Below are 27193 nucleotides of genomic sequence, written 5' to 3'. Positions count from 1 at the left end.
CATACCTCTTTTTTTTTTTTTGTATTTTATTGTTGGGGATTCATTGAGGGTACAATAAATCAGGTTACACTGATTGCATTTGTTAGGTGAAGTCCGTCTTGCAATCGTGTCTTGCCCCCAAAAGGTGTGGCATGCACCAAGGCCCCACCCCCTCCCTCCTTCCCTCTCTCTGCTCTTCCTTTCCCCACCCCTTTCTCTCTTGAAACCATACCTCTTTTTAGACATGTTGAATAAGCTCGTTCAAGTTCAAAATGTAATCCCTTTTAAATTTTCATTGTCTCTTGGTTTGTTTTCTCATGTCTTAGCAAAATAGTCCTTTAAGACCTGTCCTTTTTAACAAATGATCACAGAGCTTAAGGGATTACTTTTCCAGGCCTGGTCTTTATCTGTACCATCAGGATGTCTTGTGTACCCTCCTTGACAAGGTCAGGTAAGGAGACCGTTTTGCTTAGCATCATGACTGAGAGCATGGCCATGTAGCTTCGCATCATGATTGAGAGTCATGACCCTTACACCTTGGGTCAAATCCCACTGTTACTCCTCACTGGCCTGTGTTACTCCTGTTAAGATACTTAACCTGCTTTGAGCTTCAGTTTCTTTCGGTAAAATATTTCCCTCAGGTTTGTCATGGAGATTAAATGAGCTAAAATACACGAAGTGCTTAGCCTAGTACCTGGAACTTAATAGTCACACAGTAAACACTAGTTGGGTGAATACTTTCTGCCACAGTTTTCTCCATCCCCAAGAATCCATGCTAATGGATATATAAAGTTAGTTTTCCCTGTGACATATATGGCAGAAAATAAAGCAAAGGCTTTCCCTCACCCTGAAATCTGAAATTACCCTGTGGAAAGAGGGTATGCCTTTTAGGAAGAGTTTCTCATGTTCAGACACTCTCTGTCTTAGTTTATTTTGAAAACGTGGCATTGTTTGGGAAAGGTACAACCCGTAAGAAGCCAGTCAGTGATAGTTTTGGCCAGTCAGTGATAGTTTTAATGCTAGTGGAGGTTATTTGATGAAATCAGTAAGACAGCAACAAAAAAAAAAAAGAAGAAGAGAGAAACATAACAGTGTAATATATGGTAGGTATGTGAGTTAAGCTGAAGTGGGGGCGTCCAGGGCTCGTGGGAAGAGGGGAAAGAGGGGAAGAAGCAGGCTGGGCGTGATGCAGCTCTCACCTGGTCTGGACACCGCACCTGGCCATAGGCATCCAGGGCTTTAAAGCTCAGGGTGAAAATATTTTTGTAAATATTAAAGAAGGAAAGACCTTAGATCTTTCTGCCTTACCATTGCTGAGTTTTTTGTAACTTCTTTTGTAACTTCCTGTCATTTAATCAATGTTTCTCGGTTGATTTAAATTTTTCAAATTACCATGCATCTTGCTAAGCTTGGAGTCCAGACACAAGTTTTAAGACCTTTTGCTGCTTCTTGTTAGCTCCGTTACCCTGGTAAGGCAGCAAATGGGAGTTGCGCAGTGGGGCATGCAGGAATAAGGTAAGATTCCGGAACACTGTAATGGGTTGTAATGAGTTCAGCGTCGTCACGACTGCCAGGAGGAGGCAAGCACTAGGGATTTTCCTGTATTTGAAAGGTCACAACCCCCATCATCTTCAGGGAGGCAGTTGTCTATGGGCAAGGCCATGGAGTGATCTCAGGAGGACAGGGCAATTAATAGGCTCTGCCCAGCCTCTGCTAACAGCTTGCTGTCCTTGTTTTTCAGTGACCATAGACCCAAACGTATTGAGAAGCGATGTCTTCACCGAGTTTTTAAAACTGGTACAGCTGGTAAGCTTCTTTACTGAGGCCGTGACTCCCCCGCAGGACACCTCTCTTCATTAATCACGTGTGCATGCCCATGCTCAGACGTGTGCTGTGGCATCAGCCCCACAGAGCCTGGACTCGGGAAAACTATATTCACTTCAAGTAGATGGAAGGGTGGTTCCTATATTGTTCTTTTGGAGGTTCTGGCAAAGAACCAGGGTGAAGGTCCACAAGAAAGGAGAGGAGGCCAGTCCAGGGACAAGGAAAGACGTTCACAGAGGGGAAAGGAGAATGGAGACTGATCAGGTGTCAGCTCAGCTCCCACAGTTGCAAAGGGCTTTTATTAGCCTTGTAAGAATAGCTGGAATGGGGCAGTGAGCCAGGAGTACATTCAGGGGCTCTTTAGTGCTGGTCACGATTATGAACTTATTCTTGGGACCAGGATTTTGGGTAGGGTGTTTCCAGGAACTCTGGCCATGAGGTACTGCAGGAGTCTAGGGAGGGGGGATTACTGGTTTCTGACCTGATTTGCTAAAATGGCTGCACTCCTGTCAGGGTTATGAGAATTCCTGTCCTGCAGGAGGTTTACTTATTTATTTATTTTGTTTTTTTAATTTTTTAAATTTCTTTTTAATTCTTTTCTTTGGGAGTTTTAGATTCTAGCTGGAAAAGGAGGTATGTCACTTGACCATTGGCTTATTTTGTTAAGCATAGCTTTTTCTATAGCCTAAGAATCATACGTCTCAAAACTGGCCTTGAAGAAGAAAACCCGAGGACATAGTAAAATAACTGCAGCTCTTCTTGCTGAGTGCCCCCTAACAAGTCTATGATCTTGTTTCTGCAGCTGTAATTTCCAAGCGTAACATGGTGACGACATCAAAACACTGGGCCTTATGCAGCTAATACTCATATATTCTCTGCTCCTAACTTTGTTGTAAATGGGTCATGGAGGCAATTAAGCATGAACAGAATGACATACAGCAACTCCCTTTCATTTGTTGATCTGAGTAACCACTGGCCCCTTGACCCCTAGGCTGACATTTTGCTAAGTGTGTTTGTTTAGCACATCACTTAATCTAGTCACACATGACATATGAAAACATTCTGATGCCTGCATGTATGCACTTGACTGAATGGAAAAGCTCTGAAGGGACTGAAGTTGTACAATAATATACCATTGAACTGGATCCTCACGGAGGAGGAGGAAGGATACCTTGTTTGGATTTGCAAATATCAGAACACATTTCATTTAGACAGGGGCCCATGGCTATTGATATCGTTACTGGTCTATGCAACTTGAGAATGGCCCTTGAGGCTTCTCTTATGCAGTGGTTCGTATTTTCACATACCCTTGGTAGCTTAAATATACACATACTTTCTTTTTTTTTGAAAAGTTTATGGCTGAAGTGGTGATGGTAGTAAAATTTGAACAGCACTAAAGTGTATACAATGAAAAGTAACTTTCCTTCCTCATGGTCCCCCCTGCTCAAGGACAGCTGTTGTTTCAGTTTAATACATTCTCTATCTTTTTTTTTTTTTTTTTTTGCTGTGGTTAATGATTTACTTGTTAAAAAACTTTTTATTTTCTAACTTTGTTGATGAATAAAAATTCAGTTTTATAGTAGTTTAATCAATTGTATTATTATGGTTTTTTTAATTATAGCTATTTTCCGTAGAATTTTTTTTGTACTTTAGACATGCATAATCCTTGTGATTCTTAGGGGTTTTTTATTGTTAAATCATAGCTGTGTACATTAGTGTAATCAAGGGGTACAATGTGCTGGTTTCATATACAATCTGAAATATTCTCATCAAACTGTTCACCATAGCCTTCATGGCATTTTCTTAGTTATCGTATGTAGACATTTGTATTCTGCCTTTAGTAAGTTTTGCCTGTACCCATTCTAAGATGCATGGTAGGTGTGGCCCCACCCATTACCCTCCCTCCACCCTAACTTCCCCTATCCCTTCCCCTTCCTTGGCCCTTTCCTTATAGTCTTGTGCTATAGTTGGGCTATAGCCTTCATGTGAAAGCTATAATTTAGCTTCATAGTAGGTCTGAGTACATTGGATACTTTTTCTTCCATTCCTGAGATACTTTGCTAAGAAGAATATGTTCCAGCTCCATCCATGCAAACATGAAAGAGGTAAAGTCTCCATCTTTCGTTAAGGCTGCATAATATTCCATGGTATACATGTACCACAGTTTGTTAGTCCATTCGTGGGTCAATGGGCATTTGGGCTTCTTCCATGACTTAGCAATTATGAATCGGGCTGCAATAAACATTCTGTTACAGATGTCTTTGTTATTTTGTGATTTTTGGTCTTCTGGTATAAACCTAGTAAAGGAATTATAGGATCAAATGGCAGGTCTATTTTTAGATCTCTAAGTAGTCTCCAAATATCCTTCCAGAAGGAACGTATTAGTGTGCATTCCCACCAGCAGTGTAGAAGTGTGCCCTTTTCTCCACATCCATGCCAACATCTCTGGGTTGGGATTTTGTTATGTGGGCTACTCTTACTGGGGTTAGGTGCTATCTCAAAGTAGTTTTGATTTGCATTTCTCTGATGATTAAGGATGATGAGCTTTTTTTCATGTGTTTGTAGATCACGTGTCTGTCTTCTTTAGAGAAGTTTCTCTTCAAGTTCCTTGCCCACCCTGAGATGGGGTCACATGTTCTTTTCTTGCTAATATGTTTGAGTTCTCTGTGGATTCTGGTTTTTAGACCTTTATCAGAGGTATAACCTGCAAATATTTTCTCCCATTTTGAGGGCTGTCTGCTTGCTTTACTTACTATGTTTGTGGCTGTGCAGCTTTTTAGTTTGATCAGATCCCAGTAGTGTATTTTTGATGCTGCTTCAATTGCCCGGGGAGTTCTCCTCATAAAATATTCACCCAGGCCGATTCCTTCAAGAGTTTTCCCTGCACTCTCTTCAAGTATTTTTATAGTTTCATGTCTTAAGTTTAAATCTTTTATCCAGTGAGAGTCTATCTTAGTTAATGGTGGAAGGTGTGGGTTCAGTTTCAATCTTCTACAGGTTGCCAGCCAGTTCACCCAGCACCATTTGTTAAATAGGGAATCTTTTTCCCACTGAATGTTTTTAATTGGCTTGTCAAAGATCAAATAATGGTAAGTAGCTGGATTCATCTCTTGGCTCTCTATTCTGTTCCAGACATCTATTTGTCTGTTTTTGTGCCAATACCATGCTGTTTTGATCACTATCGATTTATAGTACACTCCCAGGTCTGGTAGTGTGATTCCTCCTGCTGTGTTTTTATTGCTGAGCAATGTCTTGGCTATTCGAAGTTTTTTCTGATTCCATATAAAACGAAGTATTTTTTCAAGATCTTTAAAATATGGAGCGATAATAGGAATTGCATTAAAATTATATATTGCTTTGGGTAGTACAGACATTTTAACAATGTTGATTCTTCCCAGCCATGAGCATGGTATATTTTTCCATTTGTTAACATCTTCAGCTATTTCTTTTCTTAAAAGTTTCATAGTTCTCTTTGTAGAGATCTTTCACGTCCTTTGTTAGGTATACTCCCAAATATTTCATCTTCTTTGGCACTACTGTGAAAGGAATAGAGTCCTTGACTGTTTTTTTGGCTTGGTTATTGTTGGTATATATAAAGGCTACAGATTTATGGGTGTTGATTTTGTAGCCTGAGACATTGCTGTATTCCTTAATCACTTCTAAAAGTTTTGTAGTAGAATTCCTAGCGTTTTCCAGATATACGATCATATCATCTGTGAAGAGTGAAAGTTTTATCTCTTCTGACCCTATGTGGATACCCTCGATCGCCTTTTCTTCCCTAATTGCAATGGCTAAAACTTCTATTACAATGTTAAAGAGCAATGGAGACAATGGGTAACCTTGTCTGGTTCCTGATCTAAGTGGAAATGATTTCAATTTAACTCCATTGAATACGATATTGGCTGTGGGTTTGCTGTAGATGGCCTTTATCAGTTTAAGAAATGTCCATTCTATACCAATTTTCTTAAGTGTTCTGATCATGAAGGGATGCTGGATATTATCAAAAGCTTTTTCTGCATCAATTGAGAGAATCATATGGTCATTGTTTTTTAATTTGTTTATGTGCTGAAGATTTACGTATATTGAACCAGCCCTGAGACCCTGGGATAAAACCGACTTGGTCATGATGTATAATTTGTTTGATGTGTTGCTGGATTCTGTTTGTTAGGATCTTGTTGAATATTTTTGCATCTATATTCATTAGTGATATCGGTCTATAATTTTCTTTTCTTATTGGATCTTTTCCTGGTTTGGGGATCAGGGTGATGTTTGCTTCATAGAACATGTTGGGTAGTCTTCCTTCTTTTACTACATTTTGGAACAGGTTGAGTAATATAGGTACTAATTCCTCTTTAAAGGTTTGGTAGAATTCTGACGTGAAGCCATCTGGTCCCGGGCTTTTCTTTTTAGGGAGGTTTTGTATGGTTGATGCTATTTCAGAACTTGATATGGGCCTGTCAACATTTCCACTTGATTCTGGCTAAGTCTTGGAAGGTGACGTGCTTCCAAGTATTGGTCAATTTCCTTCAGATTTTCATATTTCTGAGAATAAAGTTTCTTGTAATATTCATTAAGGATTTTTTGAATTTCTGAAGAGTCTGTTGAAATTTCGTCTTTGTCATTTCTGATTGATGAGATTAGAGATTTTACTCTTTTTTTCCTGGTTAGGTTAGCCAAAGGTTTACCTATTTTATTGACCTTTTCAAAAAACCAACATTTTGATTTATTGATCTGTTGTATAATTCTTTTGTTTTCAATTTCATTTAATTCTGCTCTGATTTTGGTTATTTCTTTTCTTCTACTGGGTTTGGGGTTGGAATGTTGCTTGAGATATCCCATTAAGTTGTTAACTTCCTCTCTTTCAGTTCTCTTGATGAAGGCTTGCAGTGCTATAAATTTCCCTCTTAGGACTGCCTTTGCAGTATCCCAGAGGTTCTGATAATTTATGTCTTTCTTGTCATTTTGTTCCAAAAATTTGGCAATTTCCTTCTTAATCTCATCTCTGACCCAGCCATCATTCAGCATAAGGTTATTTAACTTCCATGTTTTTGTATGGGTATGCAGATTCCTGTTGTTACTGAGTTCAACTTTTATTCCATGGTGGTCTGAGAAGATGCAAGGAATAATTTTTATTCCTTTAAATTTACTGAAGTTACACTTGTGACCTAAGATGTGATCGATTTTGGAGTAAGTTCTGTGGGCTGATGAGAAGTATGTGTATTCAGTTTTTTTGGGATGAAATGTTCTGTATATGTCTGCTAAATCCAAAAGTTGGATGGTTAGGTTTAATTCTAAAATTTCTTTGCTCAGCTTCTTATTAGAGGATTGATCCAACACTGCCAAAAGAGTATTAAAACTCCAACTATTATGGAGCTGGAAGAAATCAAGTTGCTCATGTCTGTTAGAGTTTCTCTTATAAATTGAGGTGCATTCTGGTGGGGTGCATAGATATTAATAATTGAAATCTCATCATATTGAGTATTACCCTTAACAAATATGAAGTGACCATTCTTATCCTTCCTTACTTTTGTTGGTTTAAAACCTATTATATCTGCAAATAGAATTGCAACACCTGCTTTTTTCTGATTACCATTTGCCTGAAATATGGACGACCATCCTTTCACCGTGAGTTTATATTTGTCTTTTAAGATAAGAAGTGACTCTTGTATGCAGCAAATATCTGGCCTGAGTTTTTGTATCCAGTCAGCTAACCTATGCCTCTTTAGAGAACAGTTTAAGCCGTTCACATTAATGGAGAATATTGATAAGTCTGGTAAAATTTTGGGTATCGAGTTTTTTGAAAGTCCAGTGGACATTTTTAATCTTTTTGCCACTGTGGAAGTTGGAGTTTGATCAAAAGTTTCTGAGTGAGTTTACTTTTGTGGTAGAGGATTGGGCTGGTCATTATGGAGGATAGGTCTGAGAATATCCTGAAGAGCTGGTTTAGTTATGGCAAATTTCTTCAACATATGAATGTCATTAAAGTATTTAATTTCTCCCTCATAAATGAAACTCAGTTTAGCTGGATTCAGGATCCGGGGTTGAAAGTTATTTTGCTTTAGGAGATTAAAAGTCGATGACCACCCTCTTCTGGCTTAAAAGTTTCAGCAGAGAGATCTGCAGTCATTCAAATATTTTTCCCTTTGTAGGTAATGGATTTGTTATGTCTGGCTGCTTTCAGAATTTTCCCCTTCATATTAACTTTAGTGAAGTTAATTATGATATGCCTGGGGGATGTCTTATTGGGATTGAGTCGTGCTGGGGTTCTGAAACTGTCTGCTGTCTGAATTTCAGAATCTCTTGGCATGTCTGGATAATTCTCTTTCATAATTTCATGGAGAAGGGCCTCTGTGCCTTGCAAGGCCACTTCATCACTTTCAGGGATTCCAATGAGGCAGATATTAGCCTTCTTCGAATTATCCCAGAGCTCTCTGAGAAAATGATCCATTTTTGCTCTCCGTTTCTCTTCCTCTTTGAGAGTTTGGGAGCATTCAAAGGCTTTGTCTTCAATGTCAGAAATCCTTTCTTCTGCTTGCTCCACTCTGTTACTGAGGGATTATACTGTATTTTTCAGATCTTTGAGGGCTGTAAATTCTGGCTTCAGTGCGTCAAAATCTATGGTGGTTTTGTCTTTAAATTCGTTAAATTCTTGAGACAACTTTTGAATTTCTCCTCGAATTTCTAATTCTGACTTTTGAATTGCTGCTCAAATTTCTAATTCCAAATTTTCCTCCATTTTATTAATCTTGTTTGCAATCCAAATTCTGAATTCAATTTCTGACATCTCGGCCAGCTGTTTATGAATGGGATCTTCAGTTACATCTGCTATATCTTTCCTTGGGGGGTTTGATCTATTCCGGTTATTCATGTTACCAGAGTTTTTCCGCTGATTCCACCCCATGATTGTTTTACACCTTTTGATTTTTCCCCTGGAGCTTTGTTGAGGACCTGTACAGTGCTATGGCCTAAGAAACTGGGAACCTGTTTGGTGTGATGGTACTAAGTGGTTCTGTCTTGTTTTCAGCTGGTCTCTGTCTGACCCTAGTGAAACAGTTACTCTGGGTTGAAGTCTCAGCTGTGGAGAAATACCAGCGATTAAGTCACCCCACCCCCCACAGGCACCAATTGGAAAAGGAAAATCAAACCTTCCTACAACCACACACCCAGGGCACCACCTGAATAGTCTTTGGGCAATTGGCTCAGTTCAAAAGGTCCAAATAAATTGTCTTAGTCAGCACCTGTCTCAGGTGGGAGAGTTTAAAAGTCTCTGGCAACTAGATCGCAGGGGTCTGGTGACTACTCTGGTATGGCTTGCTCCAGTGTTCCGTGGAGTCAGGAGGACCCACCCAGCAAATAGATCAGTCTGGTAAGCTTGATGCCTCCTTCCCCACCTTGCACCTCTGTCACACCCAGTCACTGATAGTCCCGCAGGGCTTTGACCAGTTCCCCGTAGTGATCAGATACTCCAAGGGTTTGCACCTGCCTGAATCACAAAGAAATCTATTTCTGTTCAGCCAGGCCACTGTGCTCTGCCTCTATCTAGAAGGGGGAGGTGAGGCCTGACAACCTCCAGGGCTTGATGGAGGCTGGGGGGGGTGTTCACTCAGTTACAGCCCCGCCCCTTATTGATGTTACTAACAGAACAGAACAACTTTGCGGGAATTTATTTCTGTCCCTGCTAAATTCCCCTGCAGAAGAGAAGCTGTTTTGAGTTCCCAGAGCCTGCACCTCAGGCCCTGTCTTTGCTCTTGCAGGTTTGTATTTGGTTACCTATCAGTTCTAGCCTCCTGTCTTCCTTTGTCTATAGGCTGACGATCCCCTGAGGGCTGGGTGCATCTTAGGCTCAGTAAAATGGTCCTCTGGGTCAGCCCTGCCCTGGTAACTTTCCGGCAGGCCAGTACTGCCTCAGGCAAACCCTTTACTTACGAGGCCTGCATTTCCATCCCAGATCTGTTCTGTGGTGGTTGACACCTGAGTAGATGCCCGGCCTCCTCTGGTTGCACAGGGAGACAGAGGGTGTGGCTTCAGAATATCCAGGAGTGAGGCCTATTGTTGCTAAAAGACGGCTGCTGCTCTGTGCCTTGGGGCACCGCTGCTTCAGTGTGGTTCGTGTCCTCTCCTCACTTCCGTGCCCCAGAGCCAGCACTGACCAGCTGCAGTTCAGGCCCTGTCCACAGGCCTCGAGAAATCACCCAAGAATCTGGACTCCTGGGGGACAGGCCTCCAGACCTCAGAGTGAGAGTGGAGGGGAGTGCTGGGAGCTCAGAGTTGCAGGTAGAGAATATATATAGTTTTATACATTTTTATGCCTGGCAGGAGAATGCCATGGCAACCTAGTAGGGCAGGTAGGTCCAGTTTTTAGAGGGTCTCTCCCGGGGAGTGGAGTGGGAGGACCTTTGAACTCTGCTCATTTGTCTGTGGGGCACTCCAAGCCATTCTCATTGGGGAGGGTACTCCCGTCTGCTTGGTGATGGATTTTGTACCTTTTGTTTGTATCCTTGGGGTTGCAGCTTACCTCAGCAGTGTTGATGTGCATTCTTCAAACTTCTCTCTTGGTGCAGCTCTAATCCACCAGGTTACTTGCTAAATTTCTGTCCTTTAACACTCCTTCTGGACGGGAGCCTCTGTGGAAAGCTGGCTTCAGTCAGCCATCTTGTCTCCGCCCCCCCTCCCCTGCAATGCTTCATCCGAATGCAATCTTGTAGCTGCCTGGATAGGGCCAACTTGAGATTCCTCTCTCTTCCATCCATGGTGCTCCTTGCTTCAACATTAGATTTGACTTCAGGGACTAATACCCCACTGAAACAAGGTTGCTATAGTTCTCCAGCATCACATCCCTGTATAGGTTTCTTTGAGCAGAGTTCAGCCACTGCCACTCCTCCTGAGTGAAGTCCACAGTCACATCCTTGAGTGACACAAAGCCTTCACATAGCATAATGTTATTAAAGTTCATCCACGTTGCAGCATTTATTAGTAGTCTGTTCCTTTTAATTACTGGATAGTATTACACCATGTGTATATATCACATGTTACTTATTTGTTCACTGTTTGACAAACACTTGCATTGTTTCCAGTTTGGACCACAAAGGCAAAAACTACTGGCCGCTACAGACGCTCAAGCGTGCTGAAACATGACGACCTTTACTCCAACACAAGCATCTGATGCTCTCCTCAGAGCCAGATGCCTCTATATTCTCTTTCTATACATTTTTGTGTATGTCAAACATACACACACACACACACAGTCATGTCTCATTTAACAATGAGTCAGTTGAATCTGTCTTTTGTGTTTCTGGGTCTTGTTTCCTATTCCTTTCTTTCTAGTGAGAAAGAGTACTTTCTCATGAACACTGTGCCCTAGGGCACAAGCAGTGCATTAGTCTTGTGGTAAAGCCATGAACTGCAGCACGTGGAGTCATGATCTCGTCTTCTAGAGTCTTCTGTCTACAAAGATCAGAAGCCCTTGAACTGGCCTAGTGGTTAAGAGTTCAGGTTCCAGAGTGGTAGGACCTGGATTCCCGTTTTGGCTGCCCCACTTTTGATTACTATGACTTACTGCCATTTACTTAGCCTCTTTCTTCCTCAGTTTCCCCGCCTATAAAATGGGGAGAAGTACTCCTGTCTTTTGGGGTTGCTTTGAGGATTAAGTTAAGCAATACCCTTAAAGCATTTAGCATATCTGGTGCAATGTTCATACATGTGAGTTTGCCATTATGGTTCTTAACCCCAGTCCCTTTTTCTCTTCCCAGCCATGCTAAGAAGTTGCTTTTTGCAAAAATGGAGTGTCTACACATCTCTTCAGCATCCCTTGCCACCAGATGGTGTCAGATGGGCCCAGAGTTGTGTTCCCAGAACTGTGGAGCCCTGCAGTTGACCACTTTGAGGCAGCTCATGTGTAGCTTGGGCCCCAAGGCACCTTGAGCCCTCCACCTCCTGCCTCACTGGCCACTGTGCTTGGCAGCCCCTCTGAAATCCCAGAGGTTCAGGTTCAGGACTGTTTCTTCAAAGACGGTTTTCCTTCCAAATGTTTTTTGTTTGCTTCTATTAGGAGAGAAGGACAATGGTAACTTTGCTCCTAAAGATGTTTATAAAGGACATTGATATTATGATTTTGAAAAGGACATTAAGGTTCAGTCAGGAAGATGATCCTGTGTTCATTGTGCCTGGTCCTGCTTGATCCTATCACTTAACTGTCTGTACACTCAAAAACTACATATCAAACAGCTACTGTGAGCCGACACCCAGTCCGCCTGCAGAGTTTGCCGTGTTGCTGGGGCACAGCAATAAACGTCCTGAACGCCATGCTGTGGGGCTGTGTACTGTGATGCAGGACCGAATGCTGAGGTGCAGGACCTCGTTCCAGGAGAGGGTTGGGGTTGTGCAGAGATTTCCATCCCCTCAGCTGTGCTGCGGCATTAGTGGGCCCCGCCTCCTCCAGTGGCATCATGCCCACTTACCCCAGTGTGCGGTGCAAATATTGTCATTTTGGTGTGTGACTCGGTGGAAAGAGGGCTGGGAGGCAGTGTCACAGGATGAGTGTGTGTCTGGGAGATGTGGTGGGGAGGGTGCCCTGGTCTGGTGTTTGAAAGGGTGGGCGGGTAGGCAAGATCATATACTCTAGCTGGTTCCCCCCACCCCCATTTGGGGAAAATTAAACATAATATCTGAAACTCCGGGCCTCACACAGACTTGGGCCAAATCCCAGGAATGGATTAGTTTGGGAGATGCTGGACTGATATTGGTGAAAGGGAAGCAAGAGCTACTTTTTATTGGGGGTGAGTGTCTGCTCCCATTGCCATCAGACTCTTCACCACCCCTCTCCAGGGCCAGAGTGATTTCCTGGCAGTTAGATGACACAGGAGATGCGGCAGAGACGTGGCTGGCTTGACTTGCAGCCTGACTGCTCCAGCAGGGCTGTCGGGAGGCTGGGATGAGCCAGACCATGAAGGGAGCCCCAGGAGCAGAGATTGGGCAGTTTCCCCACCTGGCTGTTTTCACTATGGTGGCTAAGTGCAGGGGCTCACAGTTTCCAAATGGTTCCCCTGCCCCAGGCCTGGCTCTCCAGTGAGTCCTAGAGCATCTTCCTGCTCCTGGGAAAGGGCACACTGTATTAAAGGCATGACTCCATGTGACCTTCCAGGAGGCTCCTAAGGAAAGCCTTTATCGAAGACAGCCAAAGCCAACGTACATCCAATAAGAAGAGGGCTTTGGCCCAAGAAGGGGCTGGTAGTCTGTGTGAGGCCCAGCGTTTCAGGCACAATATCACATTTATTCCTCACAACTTGAGGGATGTGCTATTAGTATCCCTTTTGGGGGTTAAGCAACTTGTCCAAGGACACACAGCTAAGAAGCAGAGGAGCTGGGGTCTAACCCCAGGAGCTTGGACTCAGCTCCCCACTGCATGGATGGTGGGAGAGATTTCCAGAGTGTTGGTAGCCCACCCACCATGGGGTCAAGTCAATCCCTCTTGTTTGTGTATCAAGGACCCCCCCTGACTTACTCTGCTCTAGAGTTTTGCTCTTTGGTCACTTTAGAGATAAAGAGACTTGAAAAGGGAAAATCAAAGTCTAGACTAAAGACTTTTTTATCTTCCTTCTTCTTAACTACAATATTCTAGGGCCCCACATGAAGCGACACGTTTGGGAAAAAGACTAAGAAGCCATTTGGAGTGGCTTTTGTGTACCTGGGAAGTTGGGGGCAATTTATTTACTTAGGAAGTTTTGTCTAGCTATGTCTATGTTTGGGGTTCTGGGAAATGACTTTCCACCCCATTTCCTCTGTCTCTCTCTTGGTTTTGTGTTCTGTAAAATGTAGGTAGTGATAATATTTTATTTTCCTCTACTGTTTTTTTTTTTTGAGACAGATTCTCACTTTGTCACCCTTGGTAAAGTGCTGCAGCATCGCAGCTCACAGCAACATCACAGTCTTGGGCTCAAGAGGTCTCTTGCCTCACCCTCCCAAGTAGCTTGGATTATAGGTGCCCACCACAACACCCAGCAAGTTTTTAGTACAGATGGGGTCTTGCTTTTGCTCAGGCTCGTCTGGAACTCCTGAGATCAAGCAATCCATCTGCCTTGGCCTCGCAGAGTACTGGGATTACAGGTGTGAGCCATGATACCTGGCCCACTTCCCCAATTTCCTCTTAAAAGTACCTCCCTTTTTCTTTATAGAGAAATGATTAGGGCCGATCACTTCATGTGATGGAAGTTTAGGGGTTGTTGAGCACACAAGTGGATTTTCTTGGGCATAAACCTTAGGTTTTATAGCTATAGGTATAAGCATCTTGGCCATCAGGCATCCTCCACCTCAGAGCAGAATATCAACAAAGCACGATTATCTTCCTGAGAAATACCAAGATTTCTCTGGTTGTTAAATTCAATTTGAAAGGAGCACATGTTTTTAAAATATGTTAAAGACGCCCATGTGATTGTAAGATTTTGAGGTCTCTTAAGAATGAAGGCAGTTTTCTCGGTATTCTAGAGTGGATTATGATTTTCTGCCTGGTACCACCATAAAACTAGATGGCAGCTTATTTAACTTTTTTTTTTATATAACCCAACTCCACTAAGTTGAACTTTTTCCCTCTAATTGGTATTTTTGATTTGGGGTTTGGTTTTTGCTTTTTTTTTTTTTTAGAGACAGGGTCTTACTCTGTTGCCTAGGCCGGAGTACAGAAGCATGATCATAGCTCACTGCAGCCTTGAACTCCTAGGCTCAAACCATCCCTCTACCTTGGCTTCCCAAAGTGCTGGGATTACAGGTGTAAGCCACCATGCCCAGCCTAACTGTGTTTTCCTATTAATTTTACATTTTATTAATTATATAAGTAATACATTAAACATTCTAATAAAATTCAAATATCACAAATAGAGCCAAATTCTTCTTTGGTTACCACTCCAAACCAATGTTTCATCTATTTTGCACTTGCTTTTATCTCATCACATAAACATCTTTTGATGCTATCATTTCTCCTCTTTGTGTTATTATTCTACAATTTTTTTTAATCAAAGAAAAATGCAGGATTTTAGAAGTAAAAAGTGCAAAAAGGAATTATAATAGTCCTCAGATCTCTCAAAGCAAGGACTTTGCAATCTTTTAGCTTTTTCTTCAGGCATCTAAAAATGAGGTTAATTACATATGCTTTTCTTTCCTTCTTTTATTTTTTTTCCTGGAGACAGGGTCTTGCTATGCCACCCAGGCTAGACTAAACTCCTGGGTTCAAGCTATCCTCCTGCTTCAGCCTCTGAAGTAGCTGCGTCTGCAGGGCTATGACATAGCATCTGGCCATTACTCCTCAATTTTGAAACACTGCCCACTGACTGTTAAAGGGAATAATGATTTCAACTTTCTTTCTTTCTTTTTTTTTTGTAGAGACAGAGTTTCACTTTATGGCCCTCGGTAGAGTGCCGTGGCGTCACACAGCTCACAGCAACCTCCAACTCCTGGGCTTAGGCGATTCTCCTGCCTCAGCCTCCCGAGTAGCTGGGACTACAGGCACCTGCCACAACGCCCAGCTATTTTTTTTGTTGTTGTTGTTGCAGTTTGGCCGGGGCTGGGTTTGAACCCGCCACCCTCGGTATATGGGGCTGGCGCCCCACTCACTGAGCCACAGGCGCCGCCCGATTTCAACTTTCTTATTTCACCTCTTCTATGTCTCCCTTCTCCCTAACTTTGTGGATGTCACAATTTTTAAAAATTAAATCCTTGGTTACTATATAATTATTATATAATATGGAAATATTTTTTACTGCACAGGTAAATATTGTCTGTGGTTACCTTGAACATCTATTGTTTTCCTCAAGTTAAAACTGTATCACTTAGGAAAAAAAAATTTAGTCTTCCTAAAACATATTACTAACTCTTTCTGTACCTACAGCAGTGCTGAAAACAGAATTTTCTCCATAGTCAGGTCAGATTCTTTTCCTTAGAGATGGTACATCCAGAGTCTCTGTCTTGGTTGTTTAGGATCAGGGAGATTGGAGTATGTTTGCCTGATGGTGGGCAGGAGAGACCTTGGTAATTAATTAATCAATGGTCCAAGTCCTTGAGGAAGGAGGTTTGGACTTGATCTGCAATGCAGCAGAGAAAGGGCACCTCTTAAATTCAATGTAAGACAAAGAGAAAAATTGTACTAGGCTGGAGGCATGGTCCAAGCTTAGATGATGAGCGGAAGGAGAGTAAGCTCCCACTTGATGCTTTCTCTGTGACTTGTAGGAGGTGAGGTTAAAGGGTGGGAATGAGGGAGGTAGTAGTCATGGTGGAGTCTTGGGGAAAGTGGAGAAGGTTGCAATAGAATGTGAGTCAGAATTCCACTGGGCAAGGCAACCTGTAGCACGTACTCTAGAGAGAAGGAGGAAGGAAAGTGAGGACCATTTGTTTCATCCTCAGCAATGGTGATGGGTTAGTGGTCTTTAACCTTTTGCCTCTCTTATGGAGATTTTTCACAGAAAGGAGGTTACCTCAACCAAAACCAGTGTTGCAATGTCAAAACAGATCATTGGAGACCTCTGAAGTATCTGTAAGATAAGTATGCAGTGATGAGCTAGAGAGAGAGACTGTATATCAACGATCCATTTGTTGTTGTTTTTTGAGACAGAGTCTCACTCAGTTACCCTGGGGTTGAGTGTTGTGGCGTCACAGCTCACAGCAACCTCAAACTCTTTGGCTCAAGTGATCCTCTTATCTCAGCCTCTGAAGTAGGTGAGACTATCAGTGCCCACCACAACACCGGGCTATTTTTAAAGACAGAGTCTCATTCCTGCTCAGGCTGGTCTCCAACTCCTAAGCTCAGGCAATCCACCTGCCTCGGCCTCCCAGGGTGCTAGGATTACAGGTGTGAGCCATCACGCCCAGCCTCAATGATCCATTTTTAATGCTCTGTTTTAGATGTCACTATGCTGGTTCTTTTTATCTTCTCACTTGATAATTTTGAGAAATATGGCACCAAGATTATTAAATGTCTATTGGTGCAGAGTACTGTTCAAAATAAAATCACCACATAATGCTAGTCTGAAGATGCTTATCATCTAAACAGCCATCCCACTTGGCTTTAAACAAATGAAGTATAAAAAAGCCATGAGCATTCAACAAATAGACACTTAGAGTGGATAAGGTGAGTTCCACTGCTTCCATTATGAGTCAGGCTTCTCTCTCTCTCTCTCTTTTCTTTTGAGATAGGGTCTCACTATGTTGCCATCAGTAGAGTGCCATGGTGTCACAGCTCACAGCAACCTCGAACTCTTGTGCTTAAGCGATTCTCTTGCCTCAGCCTCCCAAGTAGAACTACAGGTGCCCACCACAATGCCCAGCTATTTTTTGTTGTTGTTGTTGCATTTGTCATTGTTGTTTAGCAGTCCTGGGCCAGGTTCAAACCCGCCAGCCTCGGTGTATGTGGCCAGCACCCTAACCACTGTGCCGAGCAGGTCAGGCCTTTTTCAATTGTAAAGGACAAAAATCACAAGAGGGAGATTTACTCACTTGACTAAAAGGTCTCAGAAGTCTGACTGGCTCCCTCTTCCCACCCCTGCCCCAAGGCCTGCTTCCCTGTCTGATGACTTCATTCTCACAGAGCTGCTCTCCCTGCCATGGTAAAAATGGCTTTTGCCTCAGGACTGGCTGCCTAACAGAGGGCATGTACCCCACCTTCCTTCTCCTGCTCTCTCAGGGAGGGAGAATTCCACTGGGCAAGGCAAGCTGTAGGATGTGCTAGGGAGGAAAGTGAGGGGCAGAGACCCACCAATTTGCCTCGCCCTGACCAATGGCAAAGAGTTGGGTGTCCTGTGAACAGTGTGAGGACATCAGAGAGTTTTAAGCAAGAGAGGGACATTTTTAGGTTTGTGCTTTTAAAAATCCTTCTCAGGCTGCTGTGTGGGGAGTGCTCAACAGGGGCGAGAGTGAAGCGGGGAGACCCATAGGAGGTTGGGTGGGAGTGCAGGGCAGAGGAGATGACCCGTCAGGTCTAAGGCACTGGTGGGAGGTGGAGAGATGCAGCTGAACTCAAGAATGTTTAGGGTGTGAAGTGTGCAGGACTCAGAACTAGACCGGATGTGAGGGTTGAAAACACCCGAATATTTTCTTGACTCCTTTCTTTCCTAGTTTTTGCCACTAAGTGAAATTGTTTTTTTTTCTTCTTTTTTTTTTTTTTTTTTTGCAGTTTTTTGACCAGGGCTGGGTTTGAACCTGCCACCTCTGATATATGGGGCCAGCACCCTACTCCTTGAGCCACAGGCACCACCCTACTACGTGAAATTAAATGTATATAATTTCCTCCTTGTTCCTACTGCTAATGACAACAAAACACTAAAGCTATCGTTTTTGTGAATGTTTGTGACGAGTGCTACTCTAAGTCCCATATACACTATCTCCTTGAATCCTCACCTCAGCCCAAAGGGGTAGGCACTGTCACCATCCTTAGGTTAGAGCTGAAGGACTGAGGTAGAGAGAGGGGAAGCAACCTGTTCACATGAGGCCACTATCAGTGAGTGACAGAGCTAGGCTCAGAGTCCAGGCAGTCTGCCCCGGGGGTTGTGTGTTTCCAGCCCAGTCCCTCAGTACCTAGTATAGGAATGGCCCTGCCAACTTCTCAGGGGTCTCCCCCTCCTTCAGTCTCTCTTCTGGTCTGTTTTCATGACACTGCTGAACAAATCTTCCTGCAACTTTCTCTCTATCCTTCCATTTCCCTGCTCTAGAACCACCATGGCTCCCTGTTGCCTCTTTAATCAAATCCTAGAGTCTCCGATTTCAGGGCCATCTGTAATCTCACCCACTCAGCCAATCTGATCTGCTTCCTCACTTTTCTTTTATAGAAGAATTTAACATTTATATCATTTTAACGGTTATCATAATGTAGATATTTCATGGGCTGCTGTATGGTTTGAGTTGGGAATTGCGTTGGAATGATGCTCTCCTGGCTCAGCACCCATAGCTCAGTGAGTAGAGCGCCAGCCACATACATTGAAGGTGGTGCATTCGAGTCTGGCCGGGCCTGCTAAACAACAATGACAACTGCAACCAAAAAATAGCCGGGCATTGTGGCAGGCACCTGTAGTCCCAGCTACACGGGAGACTGAGGCAAGAGAATTGCTTAAACCCAAGAGTTTGAGGTTGCTGTGAGCTGTGATGCCATGGCACTCTACCTACTGAGGGCGACATAGTGAGTCAAAAGAAAAGAAAGAAATAACACTCTCCTTTAGAATCTTATTAATCGAGCAATGCCATTCTTTCCGAATCATTTTGAGTTTTTCCCCTGAGGTGACACAAAACCTTTAAAGACCCAAGGCCTAGGAAACAATGTATCTGAAGAGGGACTATCTGAACAGTGGCTCTGGGGGTCAGGTTTCTCTCTGACCAGCTGTGTCTCAGCTACATACAGGGTCTTGGGGGCCCTGCTGTGGTTTGCCCTCAGTCCATTACTGTGTTTGCAGGAAAACTAGGGAAATCTTTTAACCACCCTACCCCTTCCTGGGAAGCTCAGAGTTGAAGTGAGAGATGTGAAGAAAGCGTGGCCCAGGGTTGTATGGGGCGCTCAGGCCTGTGCTGTGCAGGGGGAGGCCAGCGGCCCTGCGTTCTGTCAAAGGGCTCTGGGTTATTCTCAAGGGCTGCTAGGAAGGGGGCTGTCCCTGCACTGGGGGCATATAGGGAAAACCTGGCAGGTAGCCCCTGTTTGCTGATAGTCCATACTGACAGTGAGACGTCACTGGACTGCTTGAAAGTTATACACTTGGCCATCTGTAAGCAGCAAACGCACAGGCAGCAGCATAGCCGTGGAGGCTTAGCTGTAGGGCAGCCCTATAATGTACCCCAAATGGTGTATTTTGAGAGTGAGAAGAGTGAGTGACAGGCTCATACCAAAGCCTTTCTGGGCCACCTGGGAAATATGTTCACTCTGTTCAGAACCCAGGCCCTAGAGCAGGCATCCTCAAACTGTGGCACGCGGGCCACATGAAGCGGTGTGGACTGTATTTGTTCCTGTTTTGTTTTTTACTTCAAAAGAAGATATGTGCAGTGTGCATAGGAATTTGTTCATAGTTTTTTTTTTTTTTTCAACTATAGTCTGGCCCTCCAGCCATCTGAGGGACAGTGAACTGGCCCCCTTTTTAAAAAGTTTGAGGACGCCAGCTCTAGAGTCATGTGAAGCCAGCCTTGAATTTTGCCTCTGCCACCAACTAGCGGCATGTCCACAGGCAACTTATTTAACCTTTGCAAATGTTTACTTCTCTGAAAAAATAGGATTAAGTGCACATGCCTCCTCGAGTTGTTAGGAGAGTTCATTTAAGTGAACTGCTATACGTGAAGAGTTAGCACGGGCATGCTGATCGGTGTCATGATCTAGCAGTATATTTGTGTATAGTAAATACATAGGGATTATATTCATAAATGACATGTCAGGTATACACGCTGCCCAGACATGTGCATATAATATGATGCTGTTTTCAATAAACGGTTTGATTTTGGAAAACAACAGATTTCTCTTCTAAAGTAGTTAGATTTAGAATCACAAAAACTTATGTGGGAGGAATTAAAATTTAAAGGCAAAGCTTGCCCTGTGATAACAAGGTTGGGGCGGAGAAAGGCCTGTCAGTAATGTAATCACCCTTCTGAGGTGCTTGGGCAAGGTGACTGAGTTGCTGGAGCCCCTGGGGACACTACAAAGCCCAAGGCCTAATCTGCTGCATATGTGGGTGGCCAGGTCTAAGGGAAGGAGTGGCATTGTCTGATGAGGGGAAAGGCTCTCACCTAATCAGCTTGCCCGAACCCCAACTTTGTGATTCCCAAACAATCAGCTGATTGGTCATTTGGATTTTCCTCCCCACACTTGACACCCAAAAGCAGGCGACTTGGGCCAGATGCAAATATTCTAGTCAGTGAAAAGAGACTTCCTCCCTCCCTCCCCACTGTGTTACTGGTATTCTGGCTTCTACAGCAGTCTCGTAACACAGAGAATGATTTCACTCCTCTCCCTCTTCTCTTGAGGATGTCACCTGACTAGCACCATCCAAAGGCCTAGGAGAGAAGTTAATTCTTGGCATGCAATGGAAGTCTTGGGGCATCAGAGTTTAATCTTCTCCAGGAACTTGGGATGAGAAAGCTGTGACCTCAATCAGAGATAAGCCAGTCTATGAACTGAGAGGATTCTGCTAGGGAGATGCTGAGAACCGTCTATCCCCAGAAGCCACAGACACCCCATGAGGCCCCTTCTGGGCAGCCTTTGGCCTCTCTAGGCCACACCTCCTCTGGGGTGCCTCTCCCTGGAGTAACTGGAGCTCCACCTCAGCCCCAGGCTTCTCTGGATTCTGATGGCCTTACAGTGTCTCTAGCCTGTCAACATTCCAGAGGATTTCATCCTGAGAAGTGTGCAGGTCTCCAGATTTGTCACTGTTTCTAGCACCTGTCCTTCAGGGCTGTGTGGAGCTGGGAAGTTGGGCCCTCAGCTGGGCACTCACTTGTTGGATGGGCACTTGTTTCCCCATGTTGGCCACATAGGTTGTGAGGTTAGACTTTTGCTGTAATAAAATCATACACTACTGCATGTCGTGGTGCAGTGTGATAAAAAAAACACACTTGATCTTTGTCCCCAGTCCCTGGTTTAGGACTCCAAAAACCTGGGAATTTCCTTAGTGATAGGAATATCTTTTCTTAGTGGTATAAGTGCATTTCAACTTTCCAGAGTTTGTACTGAGTTGATTTTTGGCTGGAGGCTCCTAGTCAGCTTCAGGATAGAAACTGGTCCGCTGAACACAATGAGAGGGTTGGAACTTTTAGTCTCATCCTCAGTCTCGACTTGGGAAGGGAGAAGGGCTGGAGATCGAGTTCCATCACAAAGCCAGTGCTGTAATCAGCCATGCCCCCATAATGGAACCTCCACAAAACCCCCTAAGTGGTGCAGTTTGGAGAGCCCCGGCTAGTGAACACGTGGGCACTCCACGCCCCTTTGCCCTGAGCATTTCTTCCATTTGGCTGTTCCTGAGTTGCATTTGCTGTAATAAGCCAGTAAGTAAACCATTTCCCTGAGTTCTGAGTAATTCTAGCAAATTATCAAACCTGAGAAGAGGTCATGGGAATCCCTGCATTTGTGGTCAGTTGGCTGGAAGTGTGGGTAACCCAGACACCCCTTTGTAGCTGGCATCTGAAGGGGGTTGGCTTTGTGGAACGGAGTCCTTCAACTTGTGGAATCGAATGCTAACTTGGGGTAAATCATGTCAGAATTAAATTGAATTGTTGGACACCCATTTGATGCCCAAGAATTGGAGAATTAGGAGCCATGAGGAAAAGTCTTGGATGTTTAGCGTCAGAAAGAATCTAAGGGTGCATCTTATAAGGGTATATGTGAAACTTGGTAAACGGCCTGTGAAGCTAGTGAATGATGCCCCAGGATTATATCAATGTACACAGCTATGATTTAATAATAAAAAAAGAAAGAATCTAAGATGTAAACTTTTAGGGATTCTTAGAAATATTCGAAAATGGGAGAGTTAATTCTGAAATTGTTAAGTATGTGGATGATTTTATCAAAAACTTTTGCTCCATAATGAATATTCTGGAAATAATTCAAGCTTCATGTTACTGATTTGCCTTGGCCCCTCCTCACCCCACTCTGTCTGTACCTAGGTCTCCCCTCTTCCCTGTCTGTGCCTGGGTCTGTGTACTTTGGGTGCCTGGAGAAGGGATGCAGCTGGTTGTCCACTTGTGGGGAGTGAGCAGCTCTGAAGGATGGTTGGAACTTGACTTTGCTTTCCTTTGCTTACAGAACACATTTAACATCACTGTCAAGAAAGCATCTCTGGATGTATTTCTGCCCAATGAAAGGAGTATTAAAGTGGAAATTCTAACATCGGTTACTGCCAAAAGAGTCCTAGAGGTAAGCTTTGTCTAAACTCCAGCTCCAGAACTGAATTGGGGAATAATTTTGTTTGAAAAGCAGGGCTTAGGAAATGGTTACCTTCCAGAAGCTTCCTGCCTGTTTTTTTGCTCTGTGGGTGACTTGTCTGCAGAGGTGCATCCCTTGGAGAACTTCTAACTTCCAGCCAGTCCACCAGAGGCTCTCTGATGTCACCCTCTTTATGGGCACCAATTTCCCAGAGATCTCCTAGGTCCCTCCTAGAGCTCCTGTCACTTCCCTGAAAATGTGCACACTGCTTTATTATGGGATGCCTGCAGGGATGGGAGCAGGAAGTGGGACGAGCCTGGCTGAGTGTGAAACAGGCCATACCCAGGTGGGCTGGTGACAGTTCCTGGCAGAGGGTGACAGGGAATTTCTTTTCTTTTCTTTCTTTATTTATTTTTGAGACAGCGTCTCACTATGTTGCCCTCAGTAGACTTTCAGCTCTTGGGCTTAAGTGATTCTCTTGCCTTAGCCTCCCAAGTAGCTGGGACTACAGGCACCCACCACAATGCCCGGATATTTTTATTGTTGTTGTTGTTGTTTTTGCTGCTGTTGTCATTGTTGTTTAGGAGGCCCAGGCTGGGTTCAAATCCGCCAGCCCCCGTGTATGTGGCTATTGCCCTAATCACTGAGCTACGGGTGCTGAGCCGACAGGAAATTTCTTGAAGTCTTCTTTTCCCCCCTAGGGAAAACTCATGAAATCAATGCCTGGTGGGTCTAATTCTGGGCTCACAGGGCCAGAGCTGAGTTTTAGTCAGCTCTCTGAGGACTGAGGGGCAGGACCCAGAGCTGCCTAGCACGTGCTGCTGTCTCACACCCATATACTGCTCCCAGGGCCAGCTCCAGGCCCTTTTCCTTTGGAGGATTTTACTTCTAATCCTCCAGAGAAATATGCAAGAAAGAATAAGAAGTTATAAACACGAAAAGTTGGAAAGTCTCTAGGACCTTTCAAAGAACAGAAAGTTCTTCTGCTGGGGTTGTGGTATCTGACCCCTCAGAGCTGGGAGACCAAAGTGTTCCCACTTGGGTGCCGAGCTGCCAGGCCTGCCTTCACCTGAGCATCTGTCTCCTCTTTCCGGGCTGCCCATGCCCTCCTGGCCTCAGTGGAGTGGTTTGCATCTCCAACACTCTTTTTTCCCCAGTCATCATAAATACCCTGCCCCACCTTTCCTCAGCTCTGTATTCCCCACGTGGGGGAACAGTATCTGCAGCACCTTGTTGCTGAGACCACTTGCTAAGAAGTTCCAGGCTCCCAGTCCTCCATCCCACAAGTCCTACTGATTCTGTATACTGGCCCTCCCTCATACTTACAGACTCTCCATTTCCTCCTCTCCCTCCCCGGGGCCCAACCTCAGCTCCACCCTCAGCATTTTTTACCTATATTTCTGTAGCTGCCCATCAATAGTCTCTTTGCTTTCAGTCTTGCCAATCTCTTCTGCAGATTTCCAGAATAATTTTTCTAAAAAGCATCCAAAGCCCCTGATGCTTTATGGAGTTTGCACTCAAAATAAAAAGCACAGAAACACAGTTCCCTAGATTGCCAAGGACCTGCAAAGTGGGTGACAGTCACATAAACGAAGCAAGAGGAGGTGAGCTCCACAAATGCAGATGCATCTGGGCCCAGGCAGGTCGCTCAGGGGTGCTGCTGCAGGACGGAAGATAATTTGGAAATGGTTGGGACTCTGCAGAGTCAGGAGCACCTGTCCTGCCTGCAGGCATCTTTGTGGATATGTTTTCACCCTGGGCTCACTGGCCCAACCAGACACCTGCAGGTGAAGGTGGAAGTGTTGGTTTGGGGTCCTATCTTCTGGGTTTAGAATGAACCTTGGATTCAGATAACAACTATGCACCACACAACGATGTTTCAGTCAATTCTGGATGGTGATCCCATGAGATTATAGCGTAATATTTCTCTTGTACCTTTTCTGTATTTAGATACACAAATACCGTTGTGTTATAATGGCCTACATTCGTCAGCACAGTAATGTGCTGTGTAGGTTTGTAGCCTAGGAGCAATAGGCCTGCCATATAGCCTGGGTGTGTAGTAAGCTAGACCAGGCTTGTGTCAGTTTACTCCGTGATGTTCACCCAACCATGAAATGGCCGAGTGACGGATTTCTCAGAACATATCCATGTAGTTAAGTGATGCAGGACTGCGTTGTGCTGCCCCGGTAGAGGCTGTGTGAGTTTGGGTAAGTTACTAAAGACAAGGTCTAAGTAATTATTGAAATGGTTCATGTTCTATAAATGCGGTTATTGGTCATTACTGGTGGCGGTGTTGGTATCAGAGGGAGCACTGAACAATACCGAGTGGGGCAGTCCCTCTGGATTCCACAGTACCCCTGTTCTGTCCATTTCCCTTGAAACTAATAGCTCGCATTTGCTGAGGCACACTTGTGGTCTTAGAGAAAATGAGCTTTCCTTCTGCACTGGCTTGTGAGAAACTCAAGCCTGAGATCAGGTAAGTTTCACTGGAGGTTCTACCCTGGAAGTGGTAAGTTCCCATAAAAGGTAAAGGGAGCACTTGGCCAGCTACGGATGTGAAGTTCCTTCCCGGGGCTGGCAAATTCTCTGGCTTGCATGAAAACATCATTTACATTTTCTAAGTAAAAATCATCTTCGGCATCTTCAGCACACCAGCTGCCATTCCCACGTTGCTCCCTCGGGTTTGCCTCAGCCCATCCGGACTTTTCCTTTCTCATGAGCTCACAGGGCCAGTAGCAGGCTATGTCCTGGGGCTGCTCCGAGTTACTGAGGGTGCTTGTGTTCCCGAGTTTCGATTACCGTGAACACTGTGAAGAGAGAAAATATTATTGTCTCTTTTGCTGATGCTCACTGCTCACAAAAGGAAGTTTTATATTTACATCTGTATAAATTCTAAAAAGCTTCTCTGTTCTTTTTTTCTTTCTCTTTTTTTTTTTTTTTTTTTTGATCCCACTCTTCTTTATCTGCTGCCTTGGTATATTTTTCGCCAAATGGATGAAAAAAGAGAGAGATAGGATTGCAGTGGACAGGGCCAGATTTACAGTAGGAAAGAAGTCTTTCCTACACAATACCTACCACACAGTCACCCCAGGCAAGGAAGAGCGCCTGTGTTTTGCTCCTGGGTGTTTTGCAAGGGTGTGTGTGGGGAGTAGGGGGAAGAATGACAGAAGGAGAATGGGAATCACGTCGTTGAGTAAAAGGTGTGAAACTATTCCTGAGCTGTTCTTTATTTTCAAAGCCACGGCTGAGAACACCCACTCATACCAGCCACCTAGTCTGACTGCCTGCTGGGTAATTTGCAGATCTCTGACAAGAAAAGTGCCCCTTTGAGCCTGGTGTTTGTACAACTGCCACCCAGAGAACTGAGAGCCGTGGTTAGAGCAGTGCTCCTGTGCAGTGCTGGGGAGTCAAGCCCAGGTATGGTACAGAGGTGGCTCAGTAAGCTAAGACTGGGAGAGCAAGGAAAATTTGAGAGCCCAGTCTTCAAGAGGGGCCAGGCTGGGGGAGGAGGGAGGTGAGATAGCCTGTGGACATGTGGAAGATCCTCTTACAGTCTGAAGACCAGATGGTAGAAATGAAACCATTGGTGTCAAAATGAAAGCCGTTTGATGTAAAGGTCAAAGAGGAAAGTGAAATGAAGCAGCTCGTACCTGGCGTCTGAGGTTTTCACGAAGCAAAGGCTATAGTAAATTACCCTTGACCATCACAGGAGGCATCAGGAGAAGCAGGCCTGCAGTGATAAAGGGAGACAGGAACAGGTGCACTTGGTTTGCCACCAGGGCAGCGGGAAGTGGCCCTGTCCTGAATGTCTGGTAATCCAGCCCACAGGGGGATAAGTTAGTGTGCACCCTCCATGGGCAGATATCACAGGACAGATGTTCCTGGGGTGTGGCTGCTGATGGGTACTGCCTTCCATAGAACAATAAAGACCAAAATAACCAGGAGATGTGTCCATATCTGAGTTGGGACAGCCTCTGTCCATTGTGGTGGGAATGATTTTTATTTTCCTTGCTCTAATTTTTTCTATTTCTAGATGTTCTAAAATATGTACTATTTTTAGATTCCAAAAAGCTTTCTTTGAATGTCTGCTTACCCACAAGGGCACTTTTTACTGACGGTGCAGGCAATTTCCAAATCTGCATGTCAGTTAGGAAGCACAGTGGATACTCCTAACCTTCCCCCTTTTTGCTTGTCTTTGGTTCAAGGTGGTGTCACACAAAATTGAACTGTGTCGGGAGCTCTTGGACTACTTCGGCCTCTTTCTCTTTTGGTTTTGCAAGGAAGGCAAGCTCTCTGGTAAGAATACAAGAGGGAATGAGGGCAGCCAGGAGATGTGTGTGTGTGGGTGGGGGTGGGGAGGAGACAGCCCAGGAGGTGGGGGAGTCACAGCAGGGGCCAGTCACCCACCAGGGGATAGTCTCTGCTACTGTTGTTGGCCCCTGTGGCAAAGGCTTGAGGGGTGGAAGGTTGCATCTTTTTTCAGAGAGAGCTGTGGCCAAGCAGCTCCAGCAAGACCTCAGGCCA

General features: G+C 44.3%; 1 pseudogene; it reads left to right on the top strand.

Annotated features, from left to right (window-relative positions):
- Positions 1-27193, top strand: part of LOC128579242 (sorting nexin-31-like) — an 80479-nt pseudogene that overhangs the window by 16986 nt on the left and 36300 nt on the right.

The sequence above is a fragment of the Nycticebus coucang genome, unplaced genomic scaffold (genome assembly GCF_027406575.1).
Source record: "Nycticebus coucang isolate mNycCou1 unplaced genomic scaffold, mNycCou1.pri scaffold_71, whole genome shotgun sequence".
Classification (NCBI taxonomy): Eukaryota; Metazoa; Chordata; class Mammalia; order Primates; family Lorisidae; genus Nycticebus; species Nycticebus coucang.
Note: the sequence above shows the minus strand (reverse complement) of the source record. Positions and strands in the feature narration are given on the sequence as shown.